A 21,036-nucleotide genomic window follows, 5' to 3' on the forward strand; every position below is an offset into this window, starting at 1 on the left:
TTTCTCTAAAAACCAAATAACTGCTTTACAAATTTGACAAGTTTGTGGTAACTGAAAACCTTCCTGTTGCTGACGACGTTAAGATGAAATCAGAGTTATTTTTAGTATTGAGAGATATATTGTAATAACTGTCAAAGGGCAGAAACAGCTGTCGCTGGCAGTTCGAATTTTCTGCCCGCTAATGAATTCGACATGGATGTATTCTCGACGCTGGAATCTTAAGTCGGTCGATCATAGGTGTAGCAGTAGTTTGTGCTTTTACGTTTGCTGGAGAGTAGGAACCCTTTCTGCTTTCTCTTCTTGGTTTATATTATCAATATTACTGATGTATTTGCAATGCCTATTGTTTCTGTGATCATATTGCGAAATGCAGATAATACGACATTAATTGACTTCACATATAAGTGGCGATTCGGGAACAACAGTCGCGTGTTATTAATCTCCTCGCCTTCATGAACTCACTTGTGAGACTACGGTATCGGCCACGATCCGGAAGGGCCTCACTTTCATATATTCACGTCGCCAGTTACACTACTGCATTACCTACAACCACCACCACGGCACAAGAGCACTGCCACGAAAGATTACGTCCCCGCCAATGAGATGCAAGCATGCCCTTTCCGGAGCTCCAGACGCTGGTATACTAACTTTCACTGAGTGAACCTATTTCGTGTTTTTGCCAGATGAATAACATCTACAGGCAATGCTCGACTTCTTCTGCATAGACAGTGTATTGAAGATATAAAAATTTGTAAAACTCTAGTACTTGTATATGTTTCTGCATTCAAATTAGCTGTTAGCAGCTGACGGAGAGAAGTTATGCATTATTTCATTTCTTGAAAGTCCCACAAACTCTTGTGGGACTCTCACAGGCAAAAAGCTGCATTTTGATGACGACATGAACTCATGTCACATAGTTTTATATCCTGACAGAATGTAAATTTGCAGTGTTACTTGAAAATGGCCACAAGGCCGAAATTGCAATAGTAACAATAAATATTTTATACAGTCAACGGCGACCATGATGTCTTTTAGGAAATATTGTATGACTGTGAATCCCAACCATGAGAAGTTAATCATTATATTATTATTTGATAATACATGTAGAATAAATTAATATCTGAATTGACAAACGTTAGCAGGAAAAGGGCTGTACATAGTGACGATTCCAGCCAGATGTCATAGAAGATTGCTTCTCTTCAGGACTGTACGTACGCAGTAGTAGTTCGATGTCGGTTTCGGAATTTGTACAGCGCTTAAGTGCAGTAAACTCTTTTTATCATAAAGAATATTTGAAAATGGGTCCCACGTTCTTTCAAAACATAATACTGGCCAGGATTAGAGAAACGTCAGAAAGAAAATCTTGTGGCTAAGTAGATCACTCTGTTATACAGGTTTTAAACGGAAACATTTCCCAACATCCGATTACAGTGCAGGGGAGGTCGACATGAAAAGTATGATAGAGGACACTTGCGGTGTATCAACCCGGGAAACAACCTCAAATTCGCCCACAAATCAACCAGGCATGACGGGAGAGATTTTTAATGTCCTCTTGACATCTTATGTCACTGGCTTTGCTATGCACTTAAAAATAGTAAAATGGGCGTTTCTGTAAGTTTTACATCACGTTTTTGTGAATTTTTACATCGTGAAATTAACAATTAAATCGTTTTGGCCATCTTACCACGAGACGGCTGTGCTTATAAAGATTAATTTTAGACCGAACTGCATAGGTAACTACTTATTGTATAATATCTTCAAAAGATTTTTCCTTTCACTAGCTTCGCAAGAAATTTTAAATTACTCATGGCAATGAAAATGTGGGCATAGGACGGCGATAAAACCTCTTGTGGTAAGCATTTGATTTAGCTTAGGTGGCTGTTGTAGGTTAGTTTGAGACAGTTTCCCAGCTTGACAGACCACAAGTGTCGTCCACGTTGTGAACAGTTTTTGATTACATCCTGTATTCGTCTGTCTATTGACACTACAGGAAGTTACCACTGGTCACTACTGATTCTTACACATTACTCCTCTCCTACTGCTCAAAAAGTTGCGAACACACTTCACTGTCCTGGAATTTAGATGAAAGTGACACGATATCGTGTGACGCGTGCACCTTGTACATGAGTGTGGAATACAAGATTGACTGTGAAGATCCCAACAAACAGAAATCTTAGTAATTAAAGACAACTGAATGGGGACGCCATGCTAATGGACTTCCTTGATCAACCATACTCGTCCTTATGAATAATCCCGAGTCTTTTGGTAGCTGGAAAACCGCACTGCTTATTCTTTTTCAAACAAAATGCGTTGTTGATGATGTCGCTCGGTACGCATGACAGGTGTCTATCGACTAATTCCTTTGGCTAAACCATATCAGAATTACATGCTGAGAGATTATGGTCCTACCTAAAACCACTAAGGGACCGAAGGCTTCAATCCAGTCAGACATGGCACTGGAAGACGGCAAATGAAAAGCTCAAAATTCCTTCACGCTGGAGAATCATATAGACACTCCATCGTTTGACCGTCGCACTGACTCCCGTATGCTGGAAATAGTAGAAAAGCAAATGAAAGAGTTGAAAAAAGTCCCAACTAGCAGCACTGGCTGCTTACTTAGCTTCCATTTCATCGAGAATCTCTCGCGCAGCACGAAGTCCAAAGCAAGTGAAAAAAGCGCTTGTAAATCCCGTATATAAGAGGTGCAGAAGCACGAACCAGCAAAATTACAGACCATGCCCTTAACATCGTACTGCTGTAGAATTGTTCAACATATTCCAAGTTCAAGAACAACAAATTTCCTTGAGAAAGAAACGCTTGCGTCCACAGTGCAGAACGGATGTAGAAAGAATCAATCGTGCGAAGCTCAGCTTGCCCTTTTCTCAAATGACATCCTGTGAACCATGGGTAAAGGGTAAAAAGGCACATTCCGTACTCCTAGATTCCAGGAAAGCATATTTCGCGGTGCCCACTGCCGACTGTTAATGAAGGTCCGACCATACGGACGGTTCCCCAGGTATGTGAGTGATACGAAGACTTCTTAAGTAGTAATACGCTGTACGTTGTCCGCGTCAGTGAGTGTTCATCAAAGACGAGGGTGTCGTAAGGAGTGCTCGAGGGACGTGTGATAGGAGCACCCTTATTCTCTAAGTACAAAAATGATCTGTTGTGCCTAGACAAGACAGCCTAGACACAATGAGAGGAAGCCGAAATGCACGCTATAAGCTCACGCAGGATGGCGTGAGGTATCGTTCTTGATGAGACATGCTTCATACGATAACTATCAATTGCTATGGCGCCTTGCTAGGTCGTAGCCATTGACTTAGCTGAAGGCTATTCTAACTATCTTCTCTGCAAATAAACGAGGCTACGTCAGTGTTGCATCGCTAGCTAAGTCGTCCGTACAACTGGGGCGAGTGCTAGTAAGTCTCTCGAGACCTGCCGTGTGGTGGCGCTCGGTCTGCGATCACTGACAGTGGCGACACGCGGGTCCGACATGTACTAATGGACCGCGGCCGATTTAAAGCTACCACCTAGCAAGTGTGGTGTCTGGCGGTGACATCACATGATCTGACGGACTTGGTGAGCAGCTTTTAACGGCTGTATTGTACGGGAAAGTGTAGTTCAGTGACTGTAGGAAGATACAGGACGAGTGAGACAGGTTTTCAAGTCAGTGTGATGAGTGGCAACTTTTCGTAAATGCAGAACAATGTAACTTAATACAGGTGAATAGAACAAGCAAACCTATAACATTCGAATACAGCGTGAGTAGTGTTTTGCTTGACACAGCCAGATCTATTAAATATCTAATCGTAACGTTGCAAAGTGACATGAAATGGAACGAGCAAGTCAGATTGGTAGTAGAGAAGGTGAATGGTCGACTTCGATCAATTGTTAGAATTTTAGGAAAGTGTTGCTCATCTACACCAAAGAGCCAAAGAAACGGATACACCTGCCTAATATCGTGTAGGGCCCCCGAGAGCAGGCAGAAGTGCCGCAACAAGACGTGGCATGGACTCGACTAATGTTTGAGTAGTGCTGGAGGAAATTGACATCACGAATCCGGCAGGGCGGTCCATAAATTCGTAAGAGTACGGGGGTGGAGATCTCTTCTGAACAGCACGTTGCAAGGCATCAAAGATATGCTCAAAAATGTTCATGTCTGGGAGTTTGGTGGCCAGCGGAAGCATTTAAACTCAGAAGAGTGTTCCTGGAGCCACGCTGTAGCAATTCTGGACGTGTGGGGTGTCGCACCGTCCTGCTGGAATTGCCCAAGTCTTTCGGAATGCACAATGGATGAAGGTGATCTTTTTCACTTATCAGTCGTCAGACTGATTTGCTGCAATATCCGACGAATTACTCTCTTCTTCCAACCACTTCACCGCAGAGTTGAATTTGTACCGTACCTCTTGAAATATTTATTGGACGAATTCTAATCTTGCCATTTTCCCTCTGCAGCTCCCTCTGTTTCCATAGAGGCACTTTCTTAATGCCTTACCAAATGTATTGTCATACTGACGTTTCTTCTTGTCAGTGTTTTCCATATATTCCTTTCATCACCGATTCTGCGGAGAAAGTTCTCATTCCTTATGTTATTTGTCCACTTAATTTTCGACGCTCTTCTGGAACACCATATCTCAAACACTTTGATTCCATTTTTTCCGGTTCTTCCTAGTCCATGATTCACTACCATCCAGTGCTGTGCTCCAAACGTACATCCTCAGAAATTTCTCCCTCAGACTAAGACCGGTGTTTGTTAGTAGTAGACCTATCTCTGTCACGACTACCCTCTTCATGTCCTACACTACACTTTATGCCCGTCTTTTTCGTCTGTCGTGAGTTATTCTGCTTCTGAGGTAGCAGAATTACTGGCTTCGTCTAATTCTTGGTCTCCTATTTTGACGTTAAGTTTATTGATCTCATTTCTGCTACCCCTGATTACTTTCGTCTTTCTTCGGTTTACTCTCAGTCAATTTTTTGCACGCATTAGGTTTTTTATACCATTCAAGAAGTGCTGTAATGCTTCTTCGCTCTCGCTGAGGATGGGAATGTTATCAGTGAATTTTATCATTGATATCTTTTCAAAATTTTAAATTCCACTTGTGAATATGTTTTCCGATCATGGATTTCTACATTTATAGACCGAAAAAGACCGAAGAGTAAGAACGAACAACTGCATCTCAGGCAGACAGGCTTTTTTAATCCGATCACTGCGTTCTTGGTCTTCCAGTCTTACAGTTCCCTGTTGGTTCCGGTACCTGAAGTATAAGTCTTTCCGTACAGCTTTTAACTATATTTTTATAACGTCTTTCACCATTTTACTATATTAAACACATGTTTTAGCTCAACGGAACCAATGACCGTATCTTTACTTTTCATAAATCTTCCCTCCATTACCAAGCGCAACATCAGAAATGACTCTCTGATGTCTTTAACTTTCTGAAAGTCAGACTGATCGTCGTCTAGCAACTTCCGGATTTTATTTTCCTTCCTCTGTATATTGTCCTTGTCAGAGACTTGGATGACTGAGACGCTAACCTGACTGTGTTACAGGTCTCTTGCTTACCCGTCCTTTCTATCTTCGAGATCGTGTGGATGATTTTTTTTTTCTGAAAGCCTGATGGTATATCTTCCGTTTCATGTACTCTACATCCACATTAAACAGGCAGTTAGTTTGCCACTTCTTCCAATAATTTCAGAAAATCCGATACTATTGATCACTGCTGCCTTATTAGATCATAAGTTTTCCAGAGCACTATGAATGTCTAAAGCTGGGTTATCTACATCATCCACGTTGTTTCCCATTTCGTCTTCTGCCACGTTGTCAGACAAGCCATCACCCTAGTAGATGCCTTCAGTATTTGCGTTTAGTAGTGGAATTTCTATTCAACTCTTAACGCAGCAGCCTTTGTTTCCAATGTCACCAAAGAGTGTCTTGACTTTTCTGCAAGTCTGTTTAAAAATGTTACAGGGAATGGTTGATAAAGTTGTGGGCCAGTTTTCAACATAATCGCCGTCCCGGTAAGTGCTTGTGACACTAGCTTCTTTATGCCTGTAACGTTACGCTTATTTAAGTGAGATACTCGGCCGCCCACAATACGAGGTAAGGTGTATTTGTTGGACGTTTGAACGCTAGGGGGCTCAGATCTCAGGGCACACCAGGCCAGTTCGGCTTCCGTCTAGGCGACTGCTTCGGGTTAGCCAGGTGCAATGGTGTCATCAAAGGACTGGGTGTGGGTTAATCCCAGTAATGAGAATTTTGGACAACGCGTTAGGAGGGCAGGCTATGCTCCAAGCAATGGCTGACTTTGAAACGAACTGAGAGATATCTGAATTAATTTGGGGTGTCAGAAAAATGAGACGCATCTAATGACACAACAATATTTAAAAAATTTTAAAACTATAGAAGCTAATATCACAACGAATAAACCGTAGTATTAGACTGTGGCTATCATCCCTGAAACTGCGAATGATTACTTACGTCTTTATATCTTTTTATTACGCAACTGTTTGTCAGAACATCGCATTTTCACATGTACATAGCCAATGAACACAGGATGAATATCTAATATCCTGTCGTACTTGTGTATTTATATAAAGAACTATTTACTAAATTGCCAGCAGCTTTATTTAAATGTCTATTGTGAGTGTTATTAAAAAATTGTACTAATTTAAAAATGGTTAATCGCTTTGTTAGCGGATACTGTAATGATTATTTTCGTGTGCTGGATGTGTATGTGTGTGTGTGTGTGTGTGTGTGTGTGTGTGTGTGTGTGTATGTGTGCTGTTAATAATGCATCTTAAGATCACAAAAGGCTACACATAACGTATCTACTACAACTTCTTATCAGCGGTGAGTATTATTTTTTTGGTGTTGTTAAGGCTTTCTGAATTCAACTTTCCAATAAATAAATCGCTTGGAATGTCTATAAAGACGCAAAATAAATTAGGAACAGCTAATTGTGAAGCACCTTAATCTTTTACATTTAGAAATATCTCAGGGTTGTAAATGAATGTCTTTTCACTTGAATAATAATTTATACTTTCGTGGATTCGCTTGGAGAAACAGCTTTTGCATGGTAAATTTATTATTAATTATAAAGTGATAACTTTATTAGCGGCGAAAATCTCGTCACTTGAACAAAAGTTAGCAGCGAAGCGCCAACCACAAGAATGTTTTAATTTCGACAGTACTCTTCGCAGAAAGGAATGAAATTAAGTTGACTTAAGTATGTTTACGCAAAAATTAATTGCAAACGCTCTCCATTTTGCTTTACGCCGCTTAATATTGGAGTAATTTGAACAAGAATTTACATTCTTGCCAATGGAGGCCAACATACAAATTACGCCTCGCGCTGTACCGCACCTTATTAATCTCTGAAAAAGTGTACAATTAAATTTTTACGTTTGTAGGGATGTTACCGTTACTGAAATAAGTGGTTTGGTGGTTAATATCAGCATATATGTACCAGAAATACGTTACAAGGTACATACATCTCCATCCACGTATTTCTTACATGAAGATTCGAACCAAAGTAAAATAATATGAAAATCAATTTCTATTGTTTTCGTTTTTCTCCGACCATAGATTATCCTGCAATATCGATGCTGCTTTTCATACGCATCACAGTGACATAATTAACATCTTTGCGTACTCCTTTTGCACACAGAATAACAGTTCGTTCGAACATGTCATTTCAGCCACGAATAAATATTTCACGTTCCCACAGGACCAGTACAATACCACCACTGAAATGTTTCAAAATACGCTTCTATCAAGCAGGCATAGATAACTGTTTAAACGGTACTTAAAGACAATTTGTTGTCATTTATCGTAAGGGCACGTGTGCAAGAATGCTGGCTTATTTATTAGTGAAAAATCGATGTTAATGATCATCGTGGTTTTCCTGTGACTGAATGTTTATAATGTTTCCTTTATTTAAGTATTGCAATAATATTTTAGATAAGTGCAGGAAAAAGTCAAGTGTGTCAAATTATGTCGGTAGAGCTTGAGAATGATGTATTTTGTGGTAGGAATGGCCTTAAGCTAATGAGAACTGGACAGTGGCGGCAGACTACTGAAGGCAACTGGAGACTGCACCTTATTGAGTGAAAAGCACAAGGGAGCGATTGGGACACTTGGTGCCGAGTGCAGGAAGGCGAAAGACCTACCTATGGTAACGAGTGGTTATCGATCGTGCATGTGATTGATTCCGGGCGGTGAACGGCCACTACCATACTCTAATTTCTGAAGGGACTTTATATTTAGAGAAGTCTGAACATGTTGCACGGAAGGATTCTTTTTCTATTGTTTTACGGAACAGAGGATGGACACAGTATGGGTTACTATTCTTTGTATCGCGTGTGTTAGTTTGTGAATCATCATGTTGAACTCTGAACTGTTTTGAACTGTTGAAATTTTCGTGTATTGTGAGCACGAAATGGACTTTGTTTTTGCGAATCTCTGATGATTATTTGGGAATCTACTATCATTGTCATATAGCTCTCAACGTAACTTTCTTACATTTGATGGTATTTTCTCTCTGTGTTTTAACTGCATATCGTAGGACTACTTCCCGTTTATTTGAGCTGTCTTTTCTTCAATTTACATTATTCAAAATAATTGTCTATCGTTTTCATGAACTACAGTAGTTAGAATGAAACCCTTTTTCTTAAATTATTCGTTTATCTTTAATTTTATATTTCTGTGTGTTTAATTAACTCGCTGTTCTAGTCAATGCGTAGACTATTTGACTGCAGGATCATAGCTTTATGTTATTATCTGGAGCAAATTAGCTGCGGTGCATGAAAGCAGACGTGGCCGGCTCGACCCTGTGACTACATCGAGCTATTTCTTTTTAAATGGAGCCTTGCATAGCCCATATACCTAAAGTACGAGGAACCGCAGGTTAAAGACGGAGCTGATTCGCTCATGTGGACTGCTGTCTGGAAGAGCAGCAACATGTAGCAGTAACCTTTAGGTACAGTCGCAGTTGCGTGTTTCTTGTCCAAGGTATGAATCCCTGTACTGTAATTCTAACACTTCACATTATTCTGTGTCCATGTCCCAAATCTATGGCATAATAGGCAATTTGCGTGGGGGCTCCGAACATATGATTTTGCAGCAGAGCAGAGGCAACTAGTCAGTAACTTATTTGCAGCGACACCGTTAACATTTTTGAAACCACAGGGTCGTTGTTAGTGATGGAGTTTCAAAAGATTAAGGAGTCACCCAGTATGTGTGGTTCAAAAAATTTTTGTGGGCCAGTTAGTCCAAAATCTGAACGTGGTGAAGTTGATAGGGACGATATTAGGGGGGGTAGATAGCCGGAAAACAGAGAAAGGAGATGTAATAGCGAGCGAGTAAGCAAATTTCTGATAAATCTAAGCTCTAAAATAGGGGTATTGGGTACAAACATATGTTTAACAGAAACAGAGGTAAGTTCTGTAGAGACAAGTGTAGCACAGAGTGTGAAAGCTGAGGTGAAGGAAATTAAATCCCATATAGAAGGGATGACAGAGTCAAAATTAGAAGCTAAAAGGGCAGATGTAGGCTAAATTTCTGATGAGTTGGACCTGGTGAACACCAGAGTCGAGACACATTGGAGAAAGAGTTCGGGGACAAGTTGAAAAAGACAGAATATGAGCAAGGTGGCAATGTTAAGAATTGTGCGCTAAGCCAAAAAGTACTTGAGGGAGCGACCACTATCAACAGTTTATCTGGCTAAGTGGTAGAATGCAAAAAATAGATTGTGAAAAATAGACAGCAACTGGATGCAGAGATTAATAACTAACTTTTACGGAGGGAACAGCAGATTAAAGATGTACGCGCAGAATTAAATGCTTTAGCAGCATATCAGACTATTGCTGTGATGGGTGTTCCATGGGATACTTCAGGAACGACAAAGTGTTTCGGAAATAATGAGAAATACCACCCATTTGATTTTTCTGCTCCATGTAGAGGTGGTTTTGTGAGAAGAATGTCGGAAGGGGCTAAGATTAATTTCGCCAAAAGACATCTCGATGGCAATGCAGAGTCATAGGCAATTTCATTGTATGCTTCATTTACTACTTCCGAAATGTTTCGGAATTGTTCTTGAAAAGACCAAGTTTCAAGCATGGACGTTGGTCAATGTACGATTTTTGTGTGCATGAGCTCGCTATGTTGACGCTTATAAATTGTCTGCTTGGAATGTTGACTGAAATGACGACGCTCAACAGTTCGACAAATTCCATTGACGAGATTTTAGATTTCATTGAGAAGTCGAATGGGCGCTGAAATTCAACACACATAATGGGAAAATTAGACTGGGAAATGGGTGCCAGAACTGGAATCATAATAATCATCAAAAATTGTTACCACTGAATAACAATTTTCAGAGGGGAAGTGCAAAAAAGAACTTTCATGAATCAAAATCGGAAACGAAAATATGAGAGACAGGAGCCTCATTAAATTCAGCATCAGAATACGAGGTCGGTAAGCTGGAGATGCCAAGTCTCAGGTCCTGAGGTGACGAAATAAACCACCTTTGAAAATGACACGTTATTTAAAAAATTCTGTGGGTGTCGAACATTTGGCAAATAAGCCACAAATATCGGAGATGGAGGTTACAAGAAATAAAAATAAAACGGGAAGTAGTCTTAAGCAGCACAACCATAAAGAGGTCGCAAGAAATATTGCAAAATCATCATATGGTGCTGGAAAGCTTATTTGGTGAAAGGAAACTTGATGATGGAATGAATATATGCTTCTGTAAACAAAAGAGAGGCAGGGATTGATCTGAATTTGTTGGAAATGGGATGTATGACGAATTGTAATGAGGCAGTAGTCAGTATGTAACTCTTCCCCCATCTTCCTAATCGGCCAACTAGATTGTGATATAATTGACCGTGATCGCAAATGCCTAATGAAATTTTACGGTTAGTAAGACTACCGTTACCAAAGGAAAATAACACCGATCAGTTGGTGGGAAGTGTACAACGGACCTTTCTGAAGGAAGAATCTATTCTAAACCAAACCTAAATACCGATGATCACTCTGAAATGGGTAGAGTATACTGCAACCGCTCACGAACCACAGAGAGTGGGGTGGGAGGGGGCTGGAGGGGGAAGGGGACAACATAATATTTCCTACAAAAATTACTGATTACAAGGAAAACACTTATTAGCTAAATATGAGATAATCAAAAGATCGCCAACCCACTAGGCCAAAGATCTCCAGAATCGTAAGAAATAAATATAAGCAAGTAATCACTGGTGTGGCAGCAGAAGGTTGTCACACTGTTCCACAACACAAAGGATCACGAGAAAATAAATGAATCAGAAAACAGGGACATTGCAGTTGGTTATTCTGAAACACTAAATTTTGATAGTAACGTTAAATGAAATGACTGGTTAACTAAATATAACTAAAATTTTGTTATGTAAAATAATTTACTTTCAGTAACCTCAGTGTAACGTAATGCAAAATTTAGAAAAATACAAGAAGTTTACTTTTGAATACTGAAAGACTGAATTAAATTTATTTAAGCAAATGAGCAAAAATAATAACCGCAAAATATGAGCTGTGGATGAAGCCTGACGAACAGGCATTACATGTGTTGATCAAGAATGATTGTGCATTGAGAATGGCTAGTTTCTAGCTGAAATCTAGATCTGGCAATAAAATTTAAAAAGGGCGACTGATAGCTGAAATCTATTATTTACAATAAAAATACTAATCCAGCAGGCGTCACTCGCTAAGCTAAATACAGAATAAATTAAACTGCTCATTCGCAGTTTGTGGTGTCTCTTTAGTTATTAATTTTGCCAGTGAGATTTCACGTTAATTTAAGTGAATGAAGTTAATACTCAAAACTGCAAATTGTATAAGCCTCAGTCATGAAATAATGGATGATTATTTACTGAGGCAGTAAATTTAGACTGAAACTGGGCATTAGCAAACACACAACATTGGCAGTAAATAGTAAATCGCATTTCATATATTTACGACACCCGGTGATTGCATGGGAAGGAAAAGGACTCTGCTTGGTTACAATGTTAGAGGACAATGACAACACCGGAGAACCACAAGTTTTAACTATTGCCGGTTATTATTCAAGTTAATCATACTCTATGAAAAAAAAAATGCATACAGGGTAGCTGCACTCCGCGTCTGCGGCCAGCCCAACAAACACTTCCGCACTCTTTTATGACTCAAGTTGCTCTGCTCCCTCTCTGTCCGCAAAGCGACGGAGACTCTCCATAAGCAAAGGTAAACAGCGGCACAGCTACTGCCATTTCGTCGTTGCTATCAATACATTTAAATAAAGTTATCATGGGTATTACTCAGCAATTTACAATATTTTCGTTATAATTACAATCAATTGTGTACAGTCGGAAATAAATACACTATTACATGGATTACGTATCAAATATAGTTTCTGTAATAAAGAATAACGTTTCAGAATCAGCAGTTCAGTACAAGTTATCAACGGATATTAAACGGCAAAAATTTTTGATGGTGCATATGGTATTTTATCTGAATTTTCGGTGTTACACAGTTATCAGTTGATGAAATGTGCGCCGGCCGCGGTGGTCTAGCGGTTCTAGGCGCGCAGTCCGGAAACGCGTGACTGCTACGGTCGCAGGTTCGAATCCTGCATCGGGCATGGATGTGTGTGATGTCCGTAGGTTAGTTAGGTTTAAGTAGTTCTAAGTTCTAGGGGACTGATGACCACAGATGTTAAGTCCCATAGTGCTCAGAGCCATTTGAACCATTTTTGAACCATGAAATGTGCTACATGAATTAGAAAGTTTGAGTGATAGAAAGTGAAATAAATGTAAGTGAAAGTGAATTGATTAACTTAATGAACAGAATACAAGTTTAGTATCTTAAGTAACACAAGCATTTAACAAGATCCCGAAACCTAAAATAGGAGGAGGTGTTACCGGTGATGAACGGTGGTTAAGTGAAACGAAGAAAAAACAGAAAGAAAAGGAGATAAATGAAACAGATGTGGTGCGGAAAGAGGTTTTGGTTTCACAGTGGAAGAGAATAAATAGACTTACAGAAAACCTCACAGATGAACAAACAGGGGGACCGAGGAGGACATTCAGCGAGCGGACGTAGAGTAGCTGGCGAAGAAACAAGTTAGCGAATTTTGCCTGCATTTTCGGTCTGATATGTGCCCCACATTCGATGAGTTTTTTCCTGAAGTGAAACAAAATAATGTCCGAATAGATACAAACAGAAGTACCGATGCGCAAATGCATTCAGTTTTGTTAATCACTCAGTTAGCTTGTCATTAATTATCATAATTTTGTGTTGACACGTAATATCATGACAACATAGTGTTATTGTAACTCAAATCGTCATAGTGTAGCATAACATATTTTAAACAGTAAAATTACATCTTTCACGAAACCATTACATTCGACACCAAAATTTCATTTCAGTACTGTACAAGAAAACGTAAGCAACACAGTAAAAGGATAAGAAGCGAGATAAGTGTCACTAGTTACAATGTTTACTTTAGATATTTTTCGTAAATATCATAATCATTAACAGATTCCATTTCTCATTATAAGAGTTCGTGTTTCAAGCAAGCGTCCAGATAAAACGAATGTCAACAACAAAGCTTTACACTGGTTGTGCCGAAATGAAAAAAGCCGCGTTCCACACGCCTAATTACAAAGGACGCAGCGGCATTCTGAGAGCCTGCGGCGGCTCGGTCCCGAAATGGCATTGTTGCACCCATACCACTCTTGTTTGACTGTGTAACATCAGCCTTAAGCTCGTAGATGTCGTAATCTTTGTTGCCGTCAATTAATTGTACTCCGGCATCATCGGCGAACTCATCTTGACTGTCTTCAGAAATTTCGCCCCGGTTTTCTTTAGGAGTAGAGTCGTTGAGCCTGGCTACGTCAATTACTAAAATATTTGCAGAAGCTTGCCTCTTCGGTACAGAGCTTTCCGTTTCTTCATAAACGCTAATTTCATGTGGGTTGAGAGGCATCAAATTTTGTCCGCTCTCTCGATTAGCACACCTCCCATATAATCCCCTGTAATTTTTCAGTTCGCGGTATGCCCGACCGAACAAACCTAGCCACATCTCTTCGCATTCCATGTTGCCCTGCGCGGTAGCGGAAGTTTTACCCGATGACAGCTTCTTTAATTCCGCAGGGGAATCAAGCACTTGTGCTTGGGTAGCTGTGTCGGTAGAGCACTTGCCCGCGAAAGGCAAAGGTCCCATGTTCGAGTCTTGGTCCGGCACACAGTTAATCTGCCAAGAAGTTTCATATCAGCGCACACTCCGCTGCAGAGTGAAAATCTCATTCTGGAGTCGAATCATATCTGTAGAACTTGATAACTATGTATTTTAGATAGGGATGGCCTTCAGCCTACGAGAGTGGACAGTGACGGAACATTGTTCGAGTCAGCTGGAGAGTGGACCTTACTGAGTGAATAACTAAAGGGAGCGATACTTGACACTTTTTGCCAAGTGCTAGAAGGCGGCAGACCTACCTATGGTAACGAGTAGTTTTCGATCATATATGTGATTGATTCTGGGAGGTGGATGGCCGCTACCGTACTCTAATTTCTGAAGAGACTTCATATTTCGAGTAGTCTGAATGTGCTGCACTGAAGGAGTCTAACTTTTTCCTATTGTTTTACGTAACGCAGGATAGACGTAGTATGGGTTACGGTTCTTTGTATTGCCTGTATTAATATGTGAATTATCATGTTGAACTCTGAACTGTTTTGAGCTGGTGAACTATTCGTGTATTGTGATCACGAAAAGGACTTAGTTCTTGCGAGTCTTTGATGACTATTTAGTTTGGGTATTCTGCTACCATTCTCACATAGTTCACAACGTAACTTAACAGCATTTGATAAGCGCATTTTCTGTCTCTATTTGAACTGCATATCGCAGGACCACTTCCCGTTTATTTGAGATGTCCTTTTCTTGAATAAAAATTATTCCACATAATTCATGTCTTCACGAATTACATATGATAGAATGGAACCCTTTTTATTAAATTATTCGTTTATCTTTTATTTTATACTTCTGAGTATTTTGTTAACTCTCTGCTCTAACCAATATGTAGTCTAATTGACTACAGGGTCACAACTACAGGTTATTATTTGCAACGAGTTAGATGCGGAGCATGAAACCAGGCCTGATTGGCTCGACCCTATGATTACATCAAGAATTCCTTTTTAAAACAGAGCCTTGCGTATCCCACGTACCTAAAGTACGAGCAACCGCAGGTAAAGACGCTGCTGAGTCGCCCATATGGACTGCTATCTACAAGAGCAACTGCACTCTACATTAACCGTTGGGTGCCGTCCCAAGCCCTTCTCGAAGAACTGTCCCGCCAGCTCCTTCTCGCACTTCAGAACCTTTTTCCATACTTGCTGGTCCGTTGAAAAGTTAATGCCACACATGTCTGCCTTCAGGGAAGCGAAAACATAATAATCTGAAGGCGCCAAGCCAGGGAATATAGGAGTTGGTTCAACACATTCTAACGAAGTGAATCCATGAGCGCTTTGATGACTGAGTCTGCGTGGGAACGTGCGTTCTCGTGCAATTGGTGAACTCCTCTCGTCAGCATTGGCCCCCTTTTATTTTGAATCCTCCTTTTAAGTTTTTTTTGGTTTCCCAATATCGGTGTTGTTTGATGGTTTCCCACTGAGACAGAAATTTGACCAAAGCGATGCCTTTCGACCACAAAAATTACAACGGACAATAAAATATCAACAGCCGTTATTTTAGTTTCATTTGTTAGGCAGCCAGTTTCGGCATTACTTTATGCCCTCTTCAGGCCTGCATATATCGAGTAACCCTCGTGTTAGAAACAAATGCAGCACTGTCAACTCCTATCATCAAGATACTCGATATACGCAGGCCTGAAGATGGCAAAACGTAATGCCGAAACTGGTTGCCTAACAAATAAAACCAAAGAAACGGCTGTTAATATTTTATTACTGGAAATCGACCAGCCGAAGTCCCGCACTTCGGACATAGGATGGAGTTAGATTTATTTTACGTAAGACTGAGGACATGAACTTTTGCCATTAATTGCTGTTTTTTTTTTTTTTTTTTTTTTTTTTTTGGCAGATGGTAAATTGATGTAATCCCCTTGTGACAACTGTCTTCTTGGGTCAGGCATGTAACGCTATTGATCCGACTTTTCTTGCGCTGCTCTGTCAGCTCTTCTGCGACCCACTTTGGCAAAGTTTCCAGTATTCCATTCTTTTTATGAGAGTCTCATATCAAACAATTCTGCAGAGTTGTGGCAACATCGCAGAAATTTTATCCACTATCAACTGACGACCTTCACGAACAGATTCTTCGATTTTTTTGCAAGAACTCATCACTGGAAATTTAACGTCTTCCGCTCTACTGTTTGTTAAGAACATTTGTTGTGGCTCCACTAAGCACCCTAAACCGCTTAAACAAGTTCACGCTGCTCATAACACCTTTGCCGTAAAATATTTTTATTCGCAAAAAAATTACCGTGGGGCTTATTCCTTCCTCGAGTGGGAAGCGGATCACAGCACGTGGCTCGCACTTGGCGAGGTTCCTTACCGACGTATTTCACACAACTGCACACTACAGCCTAAATTTACGTAGGAGCGTGTTCCCGTGATGCTCACTCCGGTGAGGGGATTCGCAGCCCGTTTTGGTCACAGTGCACTTACTTTCTAAACATGCCTCGTACACAGTATGACATTTACTCTTTTCATAGCACAGCCTGTATCTTTGCGATAAGTAATGCTCTGTTAGAGTACTATTATGGAATCATTTCTGCGTCACCCACTATTCTTGCAATCATTCATTTTACACTCCGAGACTCCTCATTTAGGTACTTGATAACAAGTCTAAAAGTAAAACACGCAGGTGCAAGTTGGCAAGCAAGTAGTTTCCTTGAAACTGTCCAACTTATTTACGACGGAAAAAGGAAACTGCTGGCGCATGCCACAAACATACTGTTAGGTGACCATATTACATGAGTACTCAATGTGTGTGATCTATGGGAATTCTAAGAAGGAAGTATCGGTGATAGCCTTGGAGTTTATAATGTTGTTTGATTTAGTTTTCCTTGCAGCTTGAGAGTGTCTTTTCCTGTCTCATATCCAATGCGCTGAGACTTCTCTGCAACATGTAGAAGGGAGTAGCTGTGGTACACACAGTGTATAATTATGTTTCACAAGCGATCTGTATAGTCAGAAGCATGTTGCAGCATAGATGCGGTTGACGTATCTCAGATAACTATTGAAACCCGTGCGGCCCGATGTCGCAGCAAGATTTTTAACTTTTGTCATGGGTAGATGCGTCGTATGGTATGAGTGTAGATTTCTGAGCAGTCTGTTATGAACAGTAGTAAACATAGCAACAGGTCACGAATAAGCAGACTTTGAACACCGGATGACAATCGGTGTAAGATGCATGGGTTACTGCCTGTGGGAAGCTTCAGAAGAATTCTTATTTCCACAGGCATGAACTGCACAAGATGACCACAGGTGTTGTACGAACGGATATCACGTCACCTCGGCATAGCTATGTGGAGAAATCGACGGTCTGCTGTGAGATCGGCACCAGTGTGGATGTAGGGCATCGGGATATCATTTCACGGGGACTATTAGATAGCTCAGGCTTCAACAGCCGACGACTGTCTCGTTCCATTATTTGTTATGGCTATCCTGTGCGTTTATCTATCAAACGGTTGAGCCGGCACATTATGCTACTTTCGATTATGATAGCCCTTTTATACGGTCATGTTTCTGAGCTAGCTGGTATGAATAGGAACGGGGAAATATCATTGAAGCCATATTAGAGGAATGGTTATATTCTGAACTTTTATTGGAGGAGAGGGTTATCGAATTCTCGTCTTGGTATCCCCATATAGTTCTTCCCTATTTACCATCATATACTGCGTGGATGACTCCCTCACTATACATCGACCGAGTCCTCTCTCACGTTTGACCAACTGAGATACCGCTGACCTTTTAGTGAGGTGGACTTCAAGGGGCGTCAAAATCCAGCCATCCTTCTTTGTTCCACTTTTTAGCGATTTTGCTGGCCAGATTCTCTTTAGGTCAATAAAAAGTACAGGCGGGTTTGACGAAAATCTGCGTCAGGTTGGTTAAAGAAACTTACAGGCAACTTAAAACTGTGTTCCGGACTGGTACTCGAATCTGGCATCTTTCAGTCTCGCAGTCAAGTGCTCCTCTGACTGAGCTATTTAAACACGATTCAATGCCAGCCTCACAGTTTTACTTCCACCGGAACCTCATATCCTAACTCCTGCATGTCTTCGAGAGTAGTGCTCTTGCGGGATATTGCGGAGACGTGATTTCTGCACAACCCGGGGAACTGCTTACAGAATGAAAGCTCCAAGTTGCTTAATGGTTTACATTTGGTTCTTCAGTATTAAAAGTCAAAATCAACTATTGAGAAAACCACTAATCTTCAGGAATGATGGCAACGTACGGGTGGCCAAATTAAGGAATGAAACTTCCGATAGCTGGTGGCGATGACATACACATGAATAAAAAGATACTAAGATAATAATCTGCTCGGGAAGTAGACATTTTAGGCAGTCAAATGTTATGCTTACTTATGAGCTCTTGAAGTGATGGAGGAATTTTGCCATCTGGGAGGTAGAGTATATACAGATTAAAGTTGCAACAATACATAATATTATGTACTTTCTTTAAAAGGAAACTGGTGATAAGTCCCAAAATTTAAACACTGATAACAGAAAAGATTTACGAAGAGATAAGGTTGGAACACAGAAAATTTTTGGCTGACAAACGTGAGAGAAATGAAACGATTAGAAGACAACGCAGTATTGTGTTACAGGAAACGAAGACCGAGTAAGGAATGGAAAGGTTCTGTGAAGGCGACTAGAAATGAAGGCATAATGAAGGACATGTTGAATTGAACAATTGGGCAATTAATACGCCTTGAGTCTTTGCTGGAAACTGTAGCTGTAGGGATGGTGAAATAAAATAATCACAGATGTAGGCATAGATCTGGATACGTGTGAACGCAGGATAGAGAAGGCACACGATATCATCGCTTTTGGTAGCAGAACAATCAGTCTGAGGTAGTAAAAACTAGAAGAAAATTCAGTGATGTAAGTCTTTTAGCTAAATGAGCACATGAGCACAAAATTAAATAAGTCACTGCCATTCAAGTCAGTTAAAAATACTGCCATGTATATTCAGCATATGTCACTTTATACGAAGTCAAAGAGCCTTAGACTCAGTTACTATAATTACTTCAAATATTTAGAAAACTACTCGAATTATGTAGCAATTTGGATAATAAAACAAAACACTGATTTGCACGTCACGGGTTTTCTGTGCAGAGCCAGATGCTTAACGGTAAATACTGAAAAATAATTTTGATTTTGTGGGATACCAAAAGTTTCCTCGACGTATGCAGACTCCAACCACTATTCAAAAAGTAATACATTGACATTAAAGTCTGCATGGAAAATAAAAGTCGAATACAGGGACAAAATATTCCATACTGTGAATGTAAGGTAGCATAAAAATGGACTCGCTGTGTTTTTTACAAATTTAAGCTTATTGTAAGCCATCTAAGTTTGTGTATCAGCAAATCAGATCCATTAGATTACTGCAGTACCGATGAAAACGGAAAATGGAAAACAGAAAGTGTGACTTACCATAAGCAGTACATCTCCAGTTATTTGAATGTGAACTTTGAGAAGGCACGAGCAGGAGGCACAAATCGGTCAGTCACGTAGTATATACAGGGACCTTAATGTGCCTCGTCCTCTGGGTTTTAGGCAACCTGCAACGTCTCAAAAAAGCATGTGCGAATTTTCGTACTCTCTTGCACGCCACGCACAAGCTATTAGTTCTACTTAAAAAATGAACTGGACCAATTTGTAGGCAATTTAAATAAGTTAAATTTTTTACTGGCATACGTTCTCGTAGGACGCTACCGTTTTCTCAAGAGAAACGCATTTGTATGTCTCTTACGTACGTTTTTCTTGAACAGTACGAAAACTGTGGCCTCTAGAGAAAATATATCCCAGGACGTAATTTAACTGAATTAATTTTCTACAAAATGGTCCTGTTCCTTTTTTTTATGCACGACCAACAGTTTGTATGTAATGTGCGGGGGTATATGAAAATCTTGCTTATGGCATTTGATGGCGTTGCAGGTTGCATAAATCCCATAGGTCAACTCAATCACTGTGTATAAAAATGATATCATACTGGTCGGCTGCTGTAGGTTGATTTATGGGACGACAGTTTGACATAAGAAATTTGTTGTGTTAGAACATAAGGTAGCCAAGTTATCCCTCTTTCCAGTATCTTACCGAGTAGTACGTACTACACACCATACCGGATTAAGTTGGCAGCATAAGAGCAACTGGGAAGGCGAGTGGGGTACACAATACTGTCTCGCCCTCGTTAAAGACTCACTCGATACTCCGAACTCGCAGCACGAGCTGCAGAAAGCTGCAGGAAACAAGTGTTCGGAGCTGGCGCTCAGGGAGCAGCAAGAGGCAAGAAGTCGCTCGGGCGGAGTCCCTGAGGACGCACTCGGCGAATGTTTCAACGACGCAAGAGAGCGCCAAGTTCCGGCGTCGCGCATACTTGAAGTTGGTCAAGTATGACAATCGAAAGTTGTGCTGCGCCGCGGCGTGGGTGGTCGCCCGTAATGACATTCCGCCACCGGCCCCGTCATAATGGGGGCCGGGCCCGATTGATGCGACGCGACGCGACGTAATCCAATATTTGTGCCTGCTCCGCCGGGCCCTTTGCATAGTTGGCCGGTCACACAACGGACTTCATTATTTAATCACCGGGCCTTATTGATTGCTTCAGCGGCTGCGACGAAGCGCCCGGTAACCGTCAGAAATCCGCCTCCACCCCTGTCCCAGCCGCCACAGGCCTCTGACTGCATGCAAGGACGGGGTATCTGAGAATGGGTTAGTGGATTAATTAGGATTAGTGATAGTTGCGGCGCAAGAGTACATAACTAGATATTATGAGAATACATATTT

The sequence above is a fragment of the Schistocerca serialis genome, chromosome 5 (assembly GCF_023864345.2).
Source record: "Schistocerca serialis cubense isolate TAMUIC-IGC-003099 chromosome 5, iqSchSeri2.2, whole genome shotgun sequence".
In the NCBI taxonomy this organism is placed as follows: domain Eukaryota; kingdom Metazoa; phylum Arthropoda; class Insecta; order Orthoptera; family Acrididae; genus Schistocerca; species Schistocerca serialis.